Genomic DNA, 21,892 nt, shown 5'->3' with positions numbered 1-21,892 from the left:
AAGGTCATGGTTCTGAATGGAAGCATCTGCACTGCAGGAAGGCATGAAAACAGAGCAAATAGCAGAGCAGCTGTCTGGTTCCGGGAACTGAATGGAAAGTCAAATGTTTTACCTCAGTGCTGTATTCAATTCCTGCATTGTTTCATTGCAGTGTTTACACCTCTAGATGCACTTGCATTAAAACTTGGCAAAACTGGGCTTTTTTCTGAGTGAGCTTTCCAGAATGGTTGCTGCCCACCAGCTGCCCAAAATGGGAGGCCCTCCCAAACCCCGGTGTTTCCTTAACCAAGGCCATTTCTGTTTGTTAAGACCTTAATGACATTGTTATTCTGCTCTGGAAGGCAGCAGATAGTGTGTATTATATATTCTGTTGAAGAAATGTATAAACAATGAAGGGGAGCCATTATCCAAATGCATCATTAGCAGGGATTATTTTATCTCACTGCTACTTATTATTTATTTTTCCAACATTACTTTGCTGACAAAGGTCCGTATAGTCAAAGCTATGGTTTTTCCAGGAGGCATGTATGGATGTGAGGGTTGGACCATAAAGAAAACTGAGCACCAAAGAATAGATGCTTTTGAACTGAGGTGTTGGATAAGACTCTTGAGAGTCCCTTGGACCTCAAGAAAGTCAAACCAGTTAATTCTAAAGGAAATCAATCCTGAATATTCATTGGCAGGACTGATGCTGAAGCTGAAGGTCCAACACTTTGGCCACCTGATGCGAAGAACTGACTCACTGGAAAAAAAACCCGATGCTGGGAAAGATTGAAGGCAGGAGGAGAAGGGGATGACGCAGAGTAAGATGTTTGGATGGCATCACCAACTCAATGGACATGAGTTTTAGCAAGCTCTGGGAGATAGTGAAGGACAGGGAAGCCTAGCATGCTGCAGTCCACAGGGTCACAAAGAGTTGGACATGACTGAGTGACTGAGCAACAACTTATTGTCACTTTGCCAGAATGGGACACTGGGCAAGGCTGATTTAGATTGGAGAACTTCTGAGCTGAATGGGACACTAGTGTGAGTGAGTTAGTGAGGAAGACTGGGTTGGGAAGTCTGAAGAGGGGCTGGGGCAGGGGACCTAAGAGCAGGGGCAGCCTGCTCTATGCACTTGAGAGCCATGGGGTTGGGCCCTGCAAGGAGTGGGTATGGCCACCCTGGAAATACTCTGCTTTCTTCTGTTGGGGATACTTGTTGAAAAGTGTCATGTTGAAAGAGTGGAATATTTTCATCTCTTGGTATCCATGGATAATTGGTTCCAGGAAATTCTCAGATACCAAAATCCACAGATGCTCAAGTCTCATATATAAAATGGGCTAGTACTTGCATGTAACATATGTGAATCCTCCCATATACTTTAAATCATCTCTAGATTATTTATAATGCCTACATATTATTAGTGTTATTACTTATAATACTATGTAAATTCTATGTAAATAGCTGCCCAAATTCAAGTTTTACCTTTTGGAAAGTTCTAGAATTTTTTTTCGAAATGGTTTCCATCCCAGATTGGTTGAATCCATGGATGGATAATCCATGGATATGGAGGGCTATCTGCTTATATACACAAGATTTTCTTCACATGAGGTCAAGAAAAAAGTATGAATGCCAAGATGACACCAAGATTCATTTCCAAGAAAGAAAAGGTGAACAGTGACATAATAATTAAGGTGGTATTTCTTCAGTCAGTTCAGTTCAGTCGCTCAGTCGTGACCGACTCTTTGTGACCCCATGAATCACAGCACGCCAGGCCTCCCTGTCCATCACCAACTCCCAGAGTTCACTCAAACTCATGTCCATCGACTTAGTGATGCCATCCAGCCATCTCATCCTCTGTCGTCCCCTTCTCCTCCCGCCCCCAATCCTTCCCAGCATCAGAGTCTTTTCCAGTGAGTCAACTCTTCGCATGAGGTGGCCAAAGTATTGGAGTTTCAGCCTTAGCATCAGACCTTCCAATGAACACCCAGGATCGATCTCCTTTAGAATGGACTGGTTGGCTCTCCTTGCAGTCCAAGGGACTCTCAAGAGTCTTCTCCAACACCACAGTTCAAAAGCATCAATTCTTCAGTGATCAGCTTTCTTCACAGTCCAACTCTCACATCCATACATGACCATGGGAAAATACATAGCCTTGACTAGACGGACCTTTGTTGGCAAAGTAACGTCTCTGCTTTTTAATATACTATCTAGGTTGGTCATAACTTTCCTTCCAAGGAGTAAGCGTCTTTTAATTTCATGGCTGCAATCAGCATCCACAGTGATTTTGGAGCCCAAACATCAAAATCAGATTGATTATATTCTTTGCAGCCAAAGATGGAAAAGCTCTATACAGTTAGCCAAAACAAGACCAGGAGCTGAATGTGGCCAAAGTTTTTAGCTCTTCTTAACTGGCAGGATTCACCAGGACCTATATTACATGTTTGAACAAATCTAGAATCACAGTGTGCTGCAGCAAAATACACAACTTTGGCCTTGGTCCCAAGAGCTAGAGAAAAAGAAAGAGACCGCTCAGCCATCAGAACTGTCCTAGTGAAACTAGTGCAATCTCCAGCAGGGGACATTGGAGGTTACTTATTGAAGGACAGACATCTGTGTCCAGACTCACTTCTGGAGTCCATGGGAAGTGGGCCATTCCTGGGTCAGAGGTGGAGGTGAAGGCCACAGCAAACCACACTCTCACACACTTTCTCACAGGTAACAGCCAGCAGGGACTTGTGCCCAAGCCCTAGTCCCCTCCTAGAGGGAAATACAACAGAGAATTGCTAACCCCTATTTCTGGCAACTTGATTCAAGCAAAATCAAGTTAACAAATAACTTCAGGAAGAGAAAAGTGGAAGGGTGTAGCTCATGGTAAAAAGTGCTGCCTTAGTATGAAGTGTCATCTGCATATCTGAGGTTATTGATATTTCTCCCGGCAATCTTGATTCCAGCTTGTGCTTCTTCCAGCCCAGCATTCCTCATGATGTACTCTGCATATAAGTTAAATAAGCAGGGTGACAATATACAACCTTGAAGCACTCCTTTTCCTATTTGGAACCAGTCTGTTGTTCCATGTCCAGTTCTAACTGTTGCTTCCTGACCTGCATAAGGTTTCTCAAGAGGCAGGTCAGGTGGTCTGGGATTCCCATCTCTTTCAGAATTTTCCACAGTTTGTTGTGATCCACAGAGTCAAAGTCTTTGACATAGTCAATGAAGCATAAATAGATGTTTCTCTGGAACTCTCTTGCTTTTTCTATGATCCAGCAGATGTTGGCAATTTGATCTCTCATTCCTCTGCCTCTTCTAACCAGCTTGAACATCAGTTCACGGTTCATGTATTGCTGAAGCCTGGCCTGGAGAATTTTGAGCGTGACTTTACTAGCTTGTGAGATGAGCACAATTGCGCGGTAGTTTGAGAATTCTTTGGCATTGCCTTTCTTTGGGAATGGAATGAAGACTGACCTCTTCCAGTCCTGTGGCCACTGCTGAGTTTTCCAAATTTGCTGGCATACTGAGTACAGCACTTTCACAGTATCATCTTTCAGGATTTGAAATAGCTCAACTGGAATTCCATCACCTCCACTAGCTTTGTTTGTAGTGATGCTTTCTAAGGCCCACTTGACTTCACATTCCAAGATGTCTGGCTCTAGGTCAGTGATCACACCATCATGATTATCTTGGTCATGAAGATCTTTTCTGTACAGTTCTTCTGTGTATTCTTGTCACCTCTTCTTAATATCTTCTGCTTCTGTTAGATCCATACCATTTCTGTCCTTCATTGAGCCCATCTTTGCATGAAATGTTCCCCTTGGTATCTCTAATTTTCTTGAAGAGATCTCTTGTTTTTCCTATTCTGTTGTTTTCCTCTATTTCTTTGCATTGATAGCTGAGGAAGGCTTTCTTAGCTCTCCTTGCTATTCTTTGGAACTCTGAATTCAGATGCTTATATCTTTCCTTTTCTCCTTGCTTTAGCCATTTTGCTTTTTTGCATTTCTTTTCCATGGGGATGGTCTTGATCCCTTTCTCCTGTACAATGTTATGAACCTCCATCCATAGTTGATCAGGCACTCTATCTATCAGATATAGTCCCTTAAATCTATGTCTCACTTCCACTGTATAATCATAGGGATTTGATTTAGGTCATATCTGAATGGTCTAGTGGTTTTCCCTACTTTCTTCAATTTAAGTCTGAATTTGACAATAAGGAGTTCATGATCTGAGCCACAATCAGCTCCTGGTCTTGTTTTTGCTAAATGTATAGAACTTCTCCATCTTTGGCTGCAAAGAATATAATCAATCTGATTTCGGTGTTCACCATCTGGTGATGTCCATGTGTAGAGTCTTCTCTTGTGTTGTTGGAAGAGGGTGTTTGCTATGACCAGTGCATTCTCTTGGAAAAACTCTATTAGCCTTTGCCCTGCTTCATTCTGGGCGCCCAGGTCAAATTTGCCTGTTACTCCAGGTGTTTCTTGACTTCCTACTTTTGCATTCCAGTGCCCTATAATGAAAAGGACATCTTTTTTGGGTGTTAGTTCTAAAAGGTCTTGTCGGTCTTCATACAACCATTCAACTTTGGCTTCTTCAGCGTTGCTGGTGGGGCGTAGGCTTGGATTACTGTAATATTGAATGGTTTGCTTTGGCAACGAACAGAGATCATTCTGTCGTTTTTGAGATTGCATCCAAGTACAGCATTTCGGACTCTTGTTGACCATGATGGCTACTCCATTTCTTCTAAGGGATTCCTGCCCACAGTAGTAAATATAATGGTCATCTGAGTTAAATTCACCCATTCCTGTCCATTTTAGTTCACTGATTCCTAGAATGTCTATGTTCACTCTTGCCATCTCCTGTTTGACCACTTCCAATTTGCCTTGATTCATGGACCTAACATTCCAGGTTCCTATGCAATATTGCTGTTTGCAGCATCGGACCTTGCTTCTATCACCAGACACATCCACAACTGGGTATTGTTTTTGCTTTGGCTCCATCCCTTCATTCTTTCTGGAGTTATTTTTCCACTGATCTCCAATAACCTCAGATATGCAGATGACACCACCCTTTTGGCAGAAAGTGAAGAGGAACTAAAAAGCCTCTTGATGAAAGTGAAAGAGGAGAGTGGAAAAAGTTGGCTTAAAGCTCAACATTTAGAAAACTAAGATCATGGCATCTGGTCCCATCTCTTCATGGGAAATAGATGGGGAAACAGTGGAAACAGTGTCAGACTTTATATTTTGGGGCTCCAAAATCACTGCGGATGCTGATTGCAGCCATGAAATTAAAAGACGCTTACTGCTTGGAAGGAAAGTTATGACCAAACTAGATAGCATATTAAAAAGCAGAGACATTACTTTGCCAACAAAGTCCATCTAGTCAAGGTTATGGTTTTTCCAGTGGTCGTGTATGGATGTGAGCATTGGACTGTGAAGAAAGCTGATCACCGTAGAATTGATGCTTTTGAACTGTGGTGTTGGAGAAGACTCTTGAGAGTCCCTTGGACTGCAAGGAGATCCAACCAGTCCATTCTAAAGGAGATCAATCCTGGGTGTTCATCGAAAGGACTGATGCTAAAGCTGAAGTTCCAATACTTTGGCCACCTCATGCGACGAGTTGACTCACTGGAAAAGTCTCTGATGCTGGGAGGGATTGGGGGCAGGAGCAGAAGGGGATGACAGAGAATGAGATGGCTGGATGGCATCACCGACTCGATGGACACGAATTTGAGTGAACTCTGGAAGTTGGTGATGGACAGGGAGACCTGGCGTGCTGTGATTCATGGGGTGGCAAAGAGTCGGGCACGACTGAGAGACTGAAATGAACTGAACTGACTAGTATGAAGTAAGGGGAGAGTAGTAACACCCCTGTCGCCTAGTGCCTGTGTTCTAAGTCGCTTCAGTCGTGTCCGACTCTTGTGACCCTGTGGACTGTAGTCTTCCAAGGTCCCTCTGTCCAAGGGATCCCCCAGGCAAGGATACTGGAGTGGGTTGCCATGCCCTTCTCCAGCAGATCTTCCAGACCCAGGGATCAAACCCGCATGTCTTATGTCTCCCGCACCAGCACTACCTGAGAAGCCCCTGTTGCCTCCTAACTAAAGCCAAGCAAAGCCATGTTTAGGTCACCAGCCCACTTCATAACTGTTTGGTAAAGTTACTCAACCTCTCTGAACCTCAGTTTCTTCATATGTAAAACAGAAATAAATCATAGAACCTGTCTCAGTGTGTTGTTGGAAGAATTAAGATAAGGCCCAGGACATAGCACTCATTAAGCATTTCCATGGATGCTCCTCCTGAGGGTTACCTCCACCAGTGGAGACCAGGCCCCTCTCAGATGGGAGCACAGGATTCCAAACTTGCCAAGAGATCTGGTAATTTCACTAAATCAGATCCCACCCAAAGCAAGATTCCAAGGCAGAGGCAAAGCCTTGCCATCCAGGATGGCAAAGCCATGCCATGTATTAGCACCCACAGATTCTCCTGGTCATGGATCCACTTTTTCTTGGTGACAAAGCAAGATCAAACCTTCAGAGACTGGGGTGTCATTCATTTTAAAATGGGAGAGAAAATCTAGAACAATTTCAAAGTTTTCTCTGTCTCTATTTGCACAGTAAGGTACTATTGATATACTGTAAATTTCATTCCTTTTAGGTGTTCAGTTTGGAATTTTGACTAATGTACACAGTCATGTAACCACCAGTACAACCAAGATATCAACTATTTCATTACCCGTGAGCCTTCAGTCTTAACAATCCCTGATAATTTCTAACCCTATAATTTGTCCTTTCTCAGAAATCAGAGAAATGGAATTACACCGTACATAGCCATTTGTGTCTTTCTCCTTACACTTACCATACTTTTGAGGTTCAAACAGCATTGCATTTCTTAAACATTTTTATTAGAGTGTAGCTGCTCTGTAACGTTGTGTTAGTTTCTACTGTACGGCAAAGTGAATCAGCTGTATGTACAAATATATCCCCTCGTTTTTTAATTTCCTTCCCATTTAGGTCACTACAGAGCACTGAGTAGAGTTCCCTGTGCTAAACAGCAGGTTCTCCTTAGTCAACTGTTTTATGCATGGTAGTGTACATATGTCAATCCCAATTTCCCAATCTGTCCCATTCCCTCTTTCCTCCCTTGGTGTCTAGGCATTCATTCTCTACATCTGTGCCTCTATTTCTACTTTGCAAATAGGTTCAGTTCAGTTCAGTCACTCGGTCGTGTCTGACTCTTTGCGACCCCATGGACTGCAGCCTGCCACACCTCCCTGTGCATCACCAACTCCAACCTTCAATCTTTCCCAGCATCAGGATCTTTTTCAAATTAGTCAGTTCATCATATCAGGTGGCCAAAGTATTGGCGTTTCAGCTTTAGCATCAGTCCTTCCAATGAATATTCAGGACTGATTTCCTTTAGGATGGACTGGTTGGATCGCCTTTCAGTCCAAGGGACTCTCAAAAGTCTTCTCCAACACCACAGTTCAAAATCATCAATTCTTCAGCACTCAGCTTTCTTTATAGTCCAACTCTCACATCCATACATGACCACTGGAAAAAACAGCTTTGACTAGATGGACCTTTGTTGGCAAAGTAATGTCTCTGATTTTTAATACACTGTCTAGGTTATAACTTTTCTTCCAAGGAGTGTCTTTTAATTTCATAGCTGTGGTCACCATCTGCAGTGATTTTGAAGCCAAAAAATAATAATAATAATAAAGTCTGTCACTATTTCCATTGTTTCCCCATTTATTTGCTATGAAGTGTTGAGACTGGATGCCATGATCTTAGTTTTCTGAATGTTGAGTTTTAAGTCAACTTTTTCACTCTCCTCTTTCACTTTCATCAAGAGGCTTTTTAGTTCTTCTCTTTCTGCCATAAGGATGGTGTCATCTGCATATCTGAGATTATTGATATTTCTCCTGGCAGTCTTGATTCCAGCTTGTGCTTCATCCAGGCCAGCCTTTCTCATAATGCATATAATAAGCAGGGTGACAATATACAGCCTTGACGTACTCCTTTCCCAATTTGGAATCAGTCTGTTGTTCCATGTCCAGTTCTAACTGTTGCTTCTTGACCTGCATACAGATTTCTCAGGAGGCAGGTCAGGTGATCTGGTATTCCCAATCTCTTTAAGAATTTTCCACAGTTTGTTATAATCCACACAGTCAAAGGCTTTGGTGTAGTCCATAAAGCAGAAGTAGGTGTTTTTCTGGAACTCTCTTGCTTTTTTTTTTGATCCAACAGATGTTGGCAATTTGATTTCTGGTTCCTCTGCCTTTTCTAAATCCAGCTTGAACATCTGGAAGTTCACAGTGTATGTACCGCTGAAGCCTGGCTTGGAGAATTTTGAGCATTACTTTGCCAGCTTGTGAGATGGGACCTTTTGAAGGAGGTCTCCATTATCTTCATTTACCTCCACCATAGTTTGGCCTCAGGTCAAATAACAGGGAGGGAGCACAGCCACACCCATTGACAAAAAATTGGATTAAAATTTTACTGAACATGACCCCACCTATCAGAACAAGACCCAGTTTCCCCCTCAGTCAGTCTGCCCCATCAGGAAGCTTCCATAAGAGGGCTGCTGCTGCTGCTAAGTCACTTCAGTTGTGTCCGACTCTGTGTGACCCCATAGACGGCAGCCCACCAGGCTCCCCCGTCCCTGGGATTCTCCAAGCAAGAACACTGGAGTGGGTTGCCATTTCCTTCTCCAATGTGTGAAAGTGAAAAGGGAAAGTGAAGTCGCTCAGTCGCGCCTGACTCTTCGCGACCCCATGGACTGCAGCCTACCAGGCTCCCAGGCTCCTCTGTCCATGGGATTTTCTAGGCAAGAGTACTGGAGTGGCTTGCCATTGCCTTCTCCGCCATAAGAGGGCAGACAGACTGAAAACCACAATCACAGAAAACTAACCAATCTGAGAAGATGGTCCACAGCCTTGTTTAACTCAATGAAACTTTGAGCCATGCCATGTAGGGCCACCCAAGACGGACGGGTTATGGTGGAGAGTTCTGATGAAATGTGGCCCACTGGAGAAACCACTTCAGTATTCTTGCCTTGAGAGCTCCATGAACAGTATGAAAAGCAAATAGGTTCATTTGTCCCGTTTTTCTAGATTCCACATACTCTCCATTCTGAAACATGGGTTGCTTCCAGATTTGGCAATACTGAATAAACTGATAAAACATTTCACATACATATTTATGTGAAGATATATGCTTTTATTTTTCTTGAGAAACTACCTAGGACTTTTATTGCCAGTTAAAATTGATTGCCTAACTTTATAAGAAACTTAACAAGCTTTCTTCAAAGTAACCATAACATTTTGCATTCATATATATTCATACTCTGCTGCCTTGTCAGCACTTGATATTATTTTTTGTTTCCTCTTTTGAGTGGTTTTTTTTTTTTTTAGCCATTCCAATAGGTGTGTAATAACACATCAATATGCTGCACTCAATATGCCAGCAAATTTGGAAAACTCAGCAGTGGTCACAGGACTGGAAAAGGTCAGTCTTCATTCCAATCCCAAAGAAAGGCAATGCCAAAGAATGCTCAAACTACCACACAATTGCACTCATCTCACACACGAGTAAAGTCATGCTCAAAATTCTCCAAGCCAGGCTTCAGCAATATGTGAACCGTGAACTTTCAGATGTTCAAGCAGGTTTTAGAGAAGGCAGAGGAACCAGAGATCAAATTGCCAACATCCACTGGATCATGGAAAAAACAAGAGAGTTCCAGAAAAACATCTATTTCTGCTTCATTGACTATGCCAAAGCCTTTGACTATGTGGATCACAATAAACTGTGGAAAATTCTGAAAGAGATGGGAATACCAGACCACCTGACCTGCCTCTTGAGAAACCTGTATGCAGGTCAGGAAGCAACAGTCAGAACTGTACATGGAACAACAGACTGGTTCCAAATAGAAAAAGGAGTACGTCAAGGCTGTATATTGTCACCTTGCTTATTTAAATTATATGCAGAGTACATCATGAGGAATGCTGGCCTGGAAGAAGCACAAGCTGGAATCAAGATTGCCGGGAGAAATATCAATAACCTCAGATATGCAGATGGCACTACCCTTACGGCAGAAAGTGAAGAGGAACCCAAAAGCCTCTTGATGAAAGTGAAAGAGGAAAGTGAAACGGTTGGCTTGAAGCTCAACATTCAGAAAACAAAGATCATGGCATCTGGTCCCATCACTTCATGGGAAATAGATGGGGAAACAATGGAAACAGTGGCTGACTTTATTTTTTTGGGCTCCAAAATCACTGCAGATGCTGATTGCAGCCATGAAATTAAAGACGCTTACTCCTTGGAAGGAAAGTTATGACCAACCTTGATAGTATATTAAAAAGTAGAGACATTACTTTGCCAACAAAGGTCCGTCTAGTCAAGGCTATGGTTTTTCCCGTGGTCATGTATGGATGTGAGAGTTGGACTGTGAAGAAAGCTGATTGCTGAAGAATTGATGCTTTTGAACTGTGGTGTTGGAGAAGACTCTTGAGAGTCTCTTGGACTGCAAGGAGATCCAACCAGTCCATTCTAAAGGAGATCAACCCTGGGTGTTCATTGGAAGGACTGATGCTAAAGCTGAAACTGCAATACTTTGGCCACCTCATGCAACGAGTTGACTCACTGGAAAAGAGTCTGATGCTAGGAAAGGTTGGGGGCGGGAGGAGAAGGGGACGACCGAGAATGAGATGGCTGGATGGCATCACCGACTCTGTGGACATGAGTTTGAGTGAACTCCGGGAGTTGGTGATGGACAGGGAGGCCTGGCGTGCTGTGATTCATGGGGTTGCGAAGAGTCGGACACGACTGAGCGACTGAACTGAACTGAACTGAATACACCAATAATTTTTTTCTTTTTTAATTGAGATATAGCTGATGCTATTTTGTAAGTTACAGATGTACAACATAGTGATTCACAATTTTTAAAGATTATGCTCCATTTATAGTTATTATAAACTGTTGGCTATATTCCCCGTGTTGTGCAATTTTTCCATGTAGCTTGTTTATTTTGCACATACTAGTTTACACCTTTTAATCCCCTGCCTCTTTCTGGCCCCTCTCCCCTCCTTTCTCTCCACTGCTGACCACTAGTTTGTTCTATTTGTGAGTCTGTTTCCTTTCTGTTATATTCCTAGGTTTTTTTGTTATTTTTTAATTCCACATGAAAGTCACGCTTACCTTTCTCAGTTTAACTTATTTTACTTAACATAATACCCTCCAAGTCCATCCATGTTGTTGGAAATGGCAAATTTTCATTCTTTTTCATGGCTGAATAGTATTTTATTGTATATCACTTCTTTTTTACTCATTCATTTTTTTGATGGATACTTAAGTTGCTTCCATATCTCAGCAATTGTAAATAATGCTGCTATGAAAATTGGAGTGTATAAATTTTTTCAAATTAGTGGGCTTGTTTTTTCAGATATATTCCCAGGAATGGAATTACTGAATCATACGATAATTTTATTTTTAATTTTTTGAGAAACCACCATACTGCTTTCCACAGACCTGAACAAATTTATATTCCCACCAATAGTGTATGAAGGTTCCCTTTTCTCTGCATCCTCGCTAACATTTGTTATTTATGCTCTTTTCAGTGATAGCCATTCTGAAAGGTGGGATGTCATATCTCTTTTTGCTTTTAAATTGCTTTTCTCTGATTATTGGGGCTATATCATAATATATTTTTTCATGTGTCTGTTGTCCTCTATGTCTTCTGTGGAGAAATGTCTACTCAGGTGTTCTGCCCATTTTTTAACTTGGCTGTTTGTTTTGTTTTGTGTTTTGATTTTGAGTTGTATGAGCTGTTTATATATTTCAAATATTAACTTCTTATGAGTCATATCATGAGCAAATTTTTTCTCCCATTCAATAGATTGTCTTTTCATTTTGTCAATGGTTTCTTTTGCAGTGAAAAAGTTTTAAGTCTATTAGATCCCATTTGTTCATTTTTGCTTTTATTTCCTTTGCTTTAGGAGACAGATCCAAAAACGATTGCTAAGATTTATGTCAGAGAATGTCCTGCCTAGATTTTATCTTAGGAGTTTCACCTATCCTACATTTAGGTGTTTAATTCATTTGGAATTAATATTTGCATAAGGTATGAGAAAACATTCTAATTTCATTTTTTATATGTAGCTGTCCAGTTTTCCCAGCACCACTCATTAAAGAGACTATCTTTTTCTCCATTATATATTCTTATCTCCTTTGTCATAGATTAGTTAACCATAAATATGTGGATTTACTTCTAGGCCCTCATTTCTGTTCCATTAACCTCTGTGTCTGTTTTTGTGCTAGTACCACACTGTTTTGGTTACTGTAGCTTTGTGGTAAAATCTGAAGTCAAGGAGTATGATTCCTCCAGCTCTGTTGTTCCTTTCAAGATTGTTTTGGCTATTTGTGTTTCCATATAAAAAAAATTTTAATTTTTTGTTCTGCTTCTGTGAAAAATGTCTTTAGTATTTTGATAGGGATTTTTTTTTAGTTTGTGTTTTACTAATGACTATAATATGTAATAGTAATATGTAGCATCTTTTCATGTGCATATTTGCCTTTCAGATCACTTCTTAATTAAAATATCTGTTTAAATCTTTTGCCCATTTTTTAAAATTAGATTGTTTTCTTTTTGAGATTTGAGAATTTTTTTCATAGATTCTGGTTATCAGTCTTCTTTCAGGTACATGGTTTACAAGTCTTTTCTTTCCATTTTCATACTGTTATCTTTTAAAGATCAGAAAATTTTAATTTTTTAAAGTCCAATGTATCAAAATTGCCTTTTATGGTTTGTGTTTTTGTATTCTATCTAAAAACACCTTTGCCTAATTCAAAGTCACAATTATTTTCTTCTACACATTTGTTTAGAGGTTTTATAGTTTTGTGTTTTATATTAGTTCTATGATGCATTTGAAGTTAATATTTATAAAATCTGAGATATAGATCAATGTTAGTTTTGGGGTTGTTTTTTTTTTTTTTTTTGCATGTTTGCCCAGATTTCCTAGTATCATTTGCTAGAGACTATCTTTTATCATTGAGTTGTCTTTGTCTTTTTATTAAAAATCAATTGATCATATATGCAATGTATTTCTGGACTCTATTGTGTTCTGTTAAACTGTATGTCTAAATTTTTGCCAACACCACAGTTTTGATTACTGTATCTTTATAGTAATTCAAGCACTCTGAATCCTCCAATTAATCTTGGCTTCAGATCCTTTTTGTTTTCCACGTACACCTTAGAACAAAATTCTTGATTTCTACAAAAAAAGAAAAAAAATCTGCTAAGATTTTGATTTGATTAGGATGATGTTGTAGCTACAAACTGCTCTGTGTAAAGAACTGACATCTTGACACTATTGAATCATCCAATCCATTAATCCATGTATATGTCTCCATTTATTTAGATCTTTTTTATATATTTTGCTAGGTTAATTCCTAAAAGTATTATTTTATGATTTAAGTTGCTATTGTTATTGTTGTTTGGGTACTATTATAAATTAAAATAAAGAATTGCTATTTGTTATTTCAACACTTAATTATTTATTACTAATGTATAAAGGTGCAATTGACTTTAGTGTAATGGATTGTATCCTGCAACTTAATTAAATTCATTTATTGGATTTAATAACATTTTTCTAGATTGAGATTTTTATATGTAAACAGTCATGTCATCTGAGAATACACAGTTGATTGTTTCCTTTACAAGTTCCTTTTCTTACATTATTGAACTGACTAGAACATACAGCACATTGATTAATTGCCATAATGAGAGCAGACATGCTTACCTTGACAATCTTAGGGAGAAATATTCATATGATGTTCACACTATATATTATATATATCTTTAGATTTTTCACAGGTACTCTTTACTAGGTTAAGGAAGTTTCTATTTCCTGCTTGCTGAGAATTTTTATTCTGAATAAATGTTGAATTTTGTTACATAATTTTCCTGTATCTAATCATATGCAGATGACACCATCCTTATGGCAGAAAGTGAAGAGGAACTAAAAACCTCTTGATGAAAGTGAAAGAGGAGAGTGAAAAAGTCAGCTTAAAGCTCAACATTCAGAAAACAAAGATCATGGCATCTGGTCCCATCACTTCATGGGAAATAGATGGGGAAACAGTGGAAACAGGGTCAGACTTTATTTGGCGGGGGGGCTCCAGAATTAGTGCAGATGCTGATAGCAGCCATGAAATTAAAAGACGCTTACTCCTTGGAAGGAAAGTTATGACCAACCTAGATAGCATATTAAAAAGCAGAGACACTACTTTGCCAACAAAGGTCCGTCTAGTCAAGGCTATGGTTTTTCCAGTGGTCATGTATGGATGTGAGAGTTGGACTGTGAAGAAAGGTGAGCGCTGAAGAATTGATGCTTTTGAACTGTGGTGCTAGAGAAGACTCTTCAGAGTCCCTTGGACTGAAAGGAGGTCCAATCAGTCCATTCTAAAGGAGATCAATCCCGGGTGTTCATTGGAAGGACTGACACTAAAGCTGAAACTCCAATACTTTGGCCACCTCATGTGATGAGTTGACCCACTGGAAAAGACTCTGATGCTGGGAGGGATTGGGGGCGGGAGGAGAAGGGGACGACAGGGAATGAGATGGCTGATGACATCACCGACTCGATGGACATGAGTTTGAGTGAACTCCGGGAGTTGGTGATGGACAGGGAGGCCTGGCGTGCTGTGATTCATGGGGTCACAAAGAGTCGGACATGACTGAGTGGCTGAACTGAACTGAACTGAATCAAAAATGGTTTTTCCTTTCTAGGCTGTTGAATTACATTACTTTTCAAACATCAAATCAACCTTCATTCCTGAGCAAAACCCATTTGGTCATGATGTATTGTCATTTCAATATATTATATCCAATTTACTATTTTTAAAGGATTTTCATTTTTATGTTTGTGGGTGACGTTGGTCTGTAATTTTCTCATAATGTCATTCTCCGGTTTTTGTCATTAGAGTAGTGCTAGTTTCACAATGAACCAGGAGAGTCAGTGTGATAAGAAATCTGGGAAAGAGCTGTTTACTCTTTCTCCATCTGGCTTTTAGTTATGGTTCTAGAGGTGAAAGAACTGTTGTGTCTCTTCAATAGAAATCTGCATTTGAAGGGAAATGGATGTTGATTTTCAACATAAACATTAGGAATCAAGAAAACAAAATCTCACAGTTATGGGGATCTTTTCTTCTGAGTGACAAAAAGACTATGCCATTTATACAATGGCAGACACAGTTCTGTCGGTGACCAGTGTTTTTGTTTAGGTTCCTTGGTCATCATATCTCAGGACTATGGGAGAAACAATATCAATTCAATAATTACCACTCTCAGAAACTGAAATTAAAGTGCCAGGATGACCACTAAATTTTCACTTTGGGTATTTAGATGAGAGCACGCTTTCTCCATGCTAAGAAAGTACACTTTGAAGATTCACATTTCTATGGAGAGAAATATAGATTAGTGCTTCCAACAAGATTTTCTTTTATGATGAAAAATGTCCATATTTGTGATGTTGATAGGGTAGGCACTAGTCATATGTGGCTACCAAGCTTTTGAAAATGAAACTGGAGTGACTAAGAAAGTAAATTTTAATTTTATTTCTATTTTTAAAGTTTAGATTTAAAACCACATGTGGCTAGTGACTACCAAATTGGACAGTACAACAATAGAATGCTAATTTTGCCTCTTGAAAAGTTTTAAGAACAGAAGTTTTCCCTAAGGAAAGACCAGAAAAAGAAAAAAACTTGGGAAAAAAATTGTAAGTTGAGAGATGCAAGCTTAACTGTACAACCTGTAGGTAAAATTTCCATCAGACTGCTAACTAATGGAATCTCAATGCTTCTTCAATTCGGTTGCTCAGTCATGTCCAACTCTTTGGGACCCCTTGGACTGCAGCACGCCAGGCTGCCCTGTCCATCACCAACTCAATGCTTCCTCAGTGAATTCTATTCTGATTCACTTTGGTATTATTACCATCATACTGGCAAAAGTACCAAGTTGACAATGGATGGCAACATTATTGTTTTTTGGAAACATATGTTCTTCTGGTGCTCCGTACTTTTATATTTATATTCTCTGTGGGAAGCATCAAACTGAATATTCAAAATGGCTTCTTTAAAGTTCGATTCCCACACATTGAATACATGTTTTGACTCTTGGTAGCGTGAGTGCCTGAGCTTTATATCACCAATACAAGATTTAAAAAGGAATCAAACTTCATTTTTGTTGTTTGTTTCTTGCTGTTTAATTTCATTTTCTATATTTTCTTCTCTTTTTCTTTCTTTCATGTTTATTTTTTAATAACTAAGCTGGATGAGGGGAACAATTAAAAATAGCATGCTTGGGAGTGGCATTGAGCTTGACTCCATCTCTATGCATTTCTCTCAAAGAGCCCTTTATGTTAAATCACTTACTTGCTATCAGAGATACTCAGTGAACACAACTTAGAGATTCATCAAAATGACAAAACTGAGCGGCTCCAGGGCAGGAAAAGGTCACCAGACTCTGTACAGCACTTGATCTGTTTGAGTCCTTAACAAATGCTCTCAGGACGGTGATGCCTTTGTTCTCATCTATTCTGGTGGAAATGATTTAGTGAATGGTCTGCACCTTTCTCTCCCTTCAGTGTCACCCTTGACCCCTCACCCCCACCCTTTCACATTAGATCTTTTTGCTTCACTGGCCTTTCCGGAGGAGGAAGAGTCTCACCAAATCAAGAATGCAGCTTTTGAGAAGAGGTCAACTAGTCCCGGGGAGTAATGAGGACTAAGCTGCCCTCTCCACTCTGACCATTGATTTACACACTATTCACAGGCCCCAGGGTGCTAGTGGGGCAGCACTCTGGGCACTGATGAGGGACTTCACGCTCCATTCCCATAACCCATGCCCAGTCACCCCAGAGAATCAGCCACCAGCCAGGGCTCCCTCCCGCCCAGCCACATGGCAACCAAAACAAGCCCCTCTGTGTACACTTTCTGTGGCGTGTAATTGCCAGCTGGTGAAAGAGAAGAATAGAAGGGAAATGTATTGAGAGAGCTCTGACAGAATGATCATAACAAGGATTCTGAGGCTCCACCCCTACATGCCAAGAGCCAAATCTATGGCATGGCCCAGACGTGCAGGCTGGAAAGTGCAGGAAACACTCCATCACAATGCGGCCCCTTTGCCAATGCCGTGCACACCACAAGGGCAGTTCGTGCTTCCTAAAGCCACTGACCCTCAGAGTCAGGAGACCATGAAGGTTCTTTACCCTTTCTCAGCTTGAAGATTCCCCTTCAAATCCTTCACAAGTGGCCACCATGGACACACCACTATTTCCCTACAATAGATCCAAATTGAACCAAATAATTAATAATTTATCAAACTTGCCTTGATTTTATTATTCTGCCCCAAGATAAATTCCTATGGTCCTTTCAGTTGTGCCTCATAAGGTATAACTTTGAGGTTATTCCCTGTCCTGGTCACTCTCAACATCTCAAGGTCAGTAAGGACATTAAAGCTCAGACATATCTATACAGATGTCTTTCTGTTCCGTTCCGTTCAGTCGCTCAGTCGTGTCTGACTCTTTGCGACCCAGTGGACTGTAGCCTACGGGCTTCTCCATCCATGGGATTCTCCAGGCAAGAATACTGGAGTGGCTTGCCATTGCCTTCTCTGAAAGATGTCTTTACTGATCTCTTAATGTTTTATTGGAGTTTAGCAGAGTAGGGTCTGAGGTGTGTGAAGATTGTGGAGGTAGGAGGTCAGGGGAAGGGGCAGGGGCAGTACCTTTCTTCTATCGCTGAAGCAGAATTGGGTTAGGGCAGGAGTAGCTTTTGAACTGTGGTGCTGGAGAAGACTCTTGAGAGTCCCTTGGACTGCAAGGAGATCCAACCAGTCCATTCTAAAGGAGATCAGTCCTGGGTGTTCATTGGAAGGACTGATGCTAAAGCTGAAACTCCAATACTTTGGCCACCTCATGACTCACTGGAAAAGAGTCTGATGCTGGGAGGGATTGAGGGTGGGAGGAGAAGGGGACGACAGAGAATGAGATGGCTGGATGGCACCACCAACTCGATGGACATGAGTTGGAGTGAACTCCAGGAGTTGGTGATGGGCAGGGAGGCCTGGCGTGCTGTGATTCATGGGGTCGAAAAGAGTCGGACACAACTGAGCGACTGAACTGAACTGAGTAGTGGAGGCAGGAACTAGGTTACTCACTGTGGAAGAACTTCAGTCTTAGAAATGTGTTAAGTTGCTTCAGCTGTGTCCGATTCTTTGCAACTATCTGGACTATAGCCCAGTAGGCTCTTCTGTCCATGGGATTCTCCAGCATACTGGAGTGTGTTGCCATGCTATCCTCCAGGGAATCTTCTCAACCCAGGGACCAAACCTGCTTCTCTTAGGCCTTCTGCACTGGCAGTTGGGCTCTTTACTACTAGCACCATCTGGGAATAATCATTTAATTTTCGAGCACCTTTTCAGAACTATACCAGGAGTTTCCCATATATTAATCCTTACAATAAAAATAAACCTTACTGTTCTCATATGCAATCAAAGTATGAGGCTCATAGAGAGGTAAGTGATTTGTCCAAGGTCGTATAGTTAATAACTGGCAAATAACATGTTAATCCAAAACTTCTGATTTAGAATCATATCTCCTAATCAATACCAAATCCTCAAAACATACAAACTGTTGAGGTTCAGATATTCTCTGTTTTGACCTTTCAGATCTGTCCAGTCATTCCTCTTTGGTCTGATGTTTCTTGGCTTAGCTTATTACCTGCTATGACCTTCGATTCCTTCACGATCATTCCAGACTTTCTGCTCTGAACTTGGATATCTTCCTGATACCACAAACTAGCCTGAGTCCCTGGAGACCCACTTGTTGTTATGTATGGACATACACTTGAGCCCCCTCAAGAGAAAGGGAGATTCCATCCCCTTGAGTCATTGAGTCCATGTGTTTCTTCCCAGAAAGTTCTATGAAATGATACTCTTGGTGGTAAAGAGAAAAGTTAGCTCTTTAGCTCTAGGCTTCCAAACACCACTAGGTTAGTTTTAAATTCTCCAATTTTTTCTGCTAAATGTTCATGTAAGTGTGTGTGTGATTTTTCTCAAAGAGTTCAAAGTCCCATGGATGTTTCCTGAATTGTCAGAAAGTGAAAAAAAAACTACAACAAGCATCCAGTTGTTTAAAGGCTCATTAAATTGGCTTTCAGCTCATACCCAAAATATGTAGTCAAATCTCCAGAGACCTTTTTAAGCTATCCTGCTTGTAATGCAATTCAGTTGATTGCAAGCCATTAGAAAGTTCACGGTAGAAATCCACTGAGGTTGAACATGGCCATGGTATTCTGACTGAAGAACCTGAAGACTACTTTGTACTTTACCAACTGTTTCACAGACTAGAGCCTCGGGTCATTCAGTGTTTGCAAGTTACAGCATTCAAGTAAACACAGTCCAACAAATATAAGTAATTAAAAGCAATTCCAATTTTTTTGTGAATATCTTAAAAGATGTCAAAGAGAACCAATTTATTACAACGTTTCTTAAAAGTCTCTATTATTTTTCTTCTCAATATTAGTCAAATTCCCAACTTCCTCAAAGCTTCTCCCTACCTACTTTGACTTCCAGTCCCCAAATCTTCCTCTAAATTTAAGTTGGCACAACCTATTCTTTCTTCTTGATATCTCCTACCCAGAGATTTTCTTGGAACCCACAGGAGTCCACTCTGTCTTCATTCATGTGCAATCTCCCAGTGTGAGGTAGTTAACACCCTATGGATAAACCTTGACTGATGAAGAATTGATGCTTTTGAACTGTGGTGCTGGAGAAGACTCTTGAGAGTCCCTTGGACTGCAAGGAGAGCCAACCAGTCCATTCTAGAGGAAATCAATCCTGGGTGTTCTTTGGAAGGACTGATGCTAAAGCTGAAACTCCAATACTTTGGCCACCTCATGCGACGAGTTGACTCACTGGAAAAGACCCTGATGCTGGGAGGGATTGGGGGCGGGAGGAGACGGGGACGACAGAATGAGATGGCTGGATGGCATCACCGACTCGATGGATATGAGTTTGAGTGAACTCCGGGAGTTGGTGATGGACAGGGAGGCCTGGCGTGCTGTGATTCATGGGGTCGCAAAGAGTCAGACATAACTGAGTGACTGAACTGAACTGAACTGATGGAGAATAGGAGCAGATTAATAAATGTTTCCTTGTTTATTCCCCTGGGCATTTCATAAGCATTTCACATTGTCCTAGAGAGGTAATTTGTGAGATACTTAATATCTTTTAGTAAATTCCTCTTTTTTTTTTTTTTTTTTGCGTGAAGTAGTCAGAGTGAATTATGTTGTTTGCAATCAAGAATCACATCCAATAAAGATTCCAATAGTAGTTGTTTGAGTTCCAGTTTCCCTGGGTCCTTGACAACACTGGTTATTATCAGTTAAAAGAAGCAAACAAAATGAAACAAAAATATTTCCTTAGGGTCCAGACTTATAGGACAAAAAAAGCAAATAAATTTTTACAGAGCGTCCACAGTTTAGCTAGCTTTTAACTCTGTAGCTACAAACTGGGTTTGGGATTCATTTAAACCAGTGATGATAGGAATTTAGCTGGAAGGCCATTTCCATCCTTTTATTACTCTGATCATTTCGTATTGTGACCCCAGGTTTCATGTGATGCTTCGTGGAAAACATGTGTTTTGCAAAGCATGAGTGTTTCTGGTTGGTAAACAAGAAGATGGATTTTTCTGACCTGCTGGAGAATATCATGGATTCCTTCTCTACTGAGGAACCAATTCCCAAAGCATTTATCCAAATTGCCTTGCCTCATAACAGCTTCTCAAACTCATCTATTAAAGTACCCCTAACAGTAGAGCTTGGAGAAGGAAATGGCAACCCACTCCAGTATTCTTGCCTGGAGAATGCCAGGGATGGGAGAGCCTGGTGGGCTGCCGTCTATGGGGTCGCACAGAGTCGGACACGACTGAAGCGACTTAGCAGCAGCAGCAGCAACAGTAGAGTAAATATATTCCCTTTGGTATACAGTGGCAGGGTAAGGAGTGTCACAGTTTGAATTTAAGATGTTTTTAAATTTTGTTATTACCAAAAAATTAATTTAAATTTTATGTTCTGTTCTCTAAATTGCAAATCTACATTTACATAAAAATAATAAGCAAAGTTGCTTAACTAAGGAGAATTTCCATTAAATAGATGGAAAAATGCATCTATCTCTGCTCCATCCCAAAATGAATTGATCTGATTCCGATGTCAAATATGCTAGTCACAGCTCCAGTTTGAAACTTACTTCTCTCTATGTCAGCATAGTCAGTGATCATCAGATGCATTAAATACAGAGACCAAAGTTAATAAATGAAAAAGATGAAACAAAGACCAGACTGGGGCAGAAGGAAACTTAAACTTCAATGTAAAATCTTCAGAGATAAGAGAAAACATTGCCTACTTGAATAGCAGTAACGAGAATACAATATTATTTTAAAAAGAAAAGAGAGAAACTTTCAGAGAACAGGAAAGAGCTCTCATGAATACATGCAAGATAAATTTTAAAAAAGAAGGTAAATTTGAGGAAATCTTCATAGAAGTAGAACAAAAAATGATAACAAACGGGGAAAAAGAAGAAAAAGGAATTTTTAGAATAGAGATCAGTCTGATCTCTGACTAATAGGAGTTCCAGAAAGAACACCAAGTAAACAGAAGTAAAAAAAAAAATCAGATAGTATTGGAAACTTTCCCAGAACTAAAGGCCATGAATTTCAGAACTGAAAGGGTCCACTGACCACTCAGGACAATAAAATAAAAAACAGACAAACCGCTGTGAAATGTCTGAGCATCAGGAATAAAGACAAATATCTTAAGAAATCCCAGAGATAAAAAATAGGTCATATACCAAAGGCCAATGGTCAG

This window comes from Moschus berezovskii, chromosome 19 (assembly GCF_049115385.1).
Source record: "Moschus berezovskii isolate FMDL1 chromosome 19, NW_MosBer_1.0, whole genome shotgun sequence".
Taxonomy (NCBI): Eukaryota; Metazoa; Chordata; class Mammalia; order Artiodactyla; family Moschidae; genus Moschus; species Moschus berezovskii.
The sequence above is the reverse complement of the archived record's forward strand: the minus strand, read 5'-3'. Positions refer to the sequence as shown.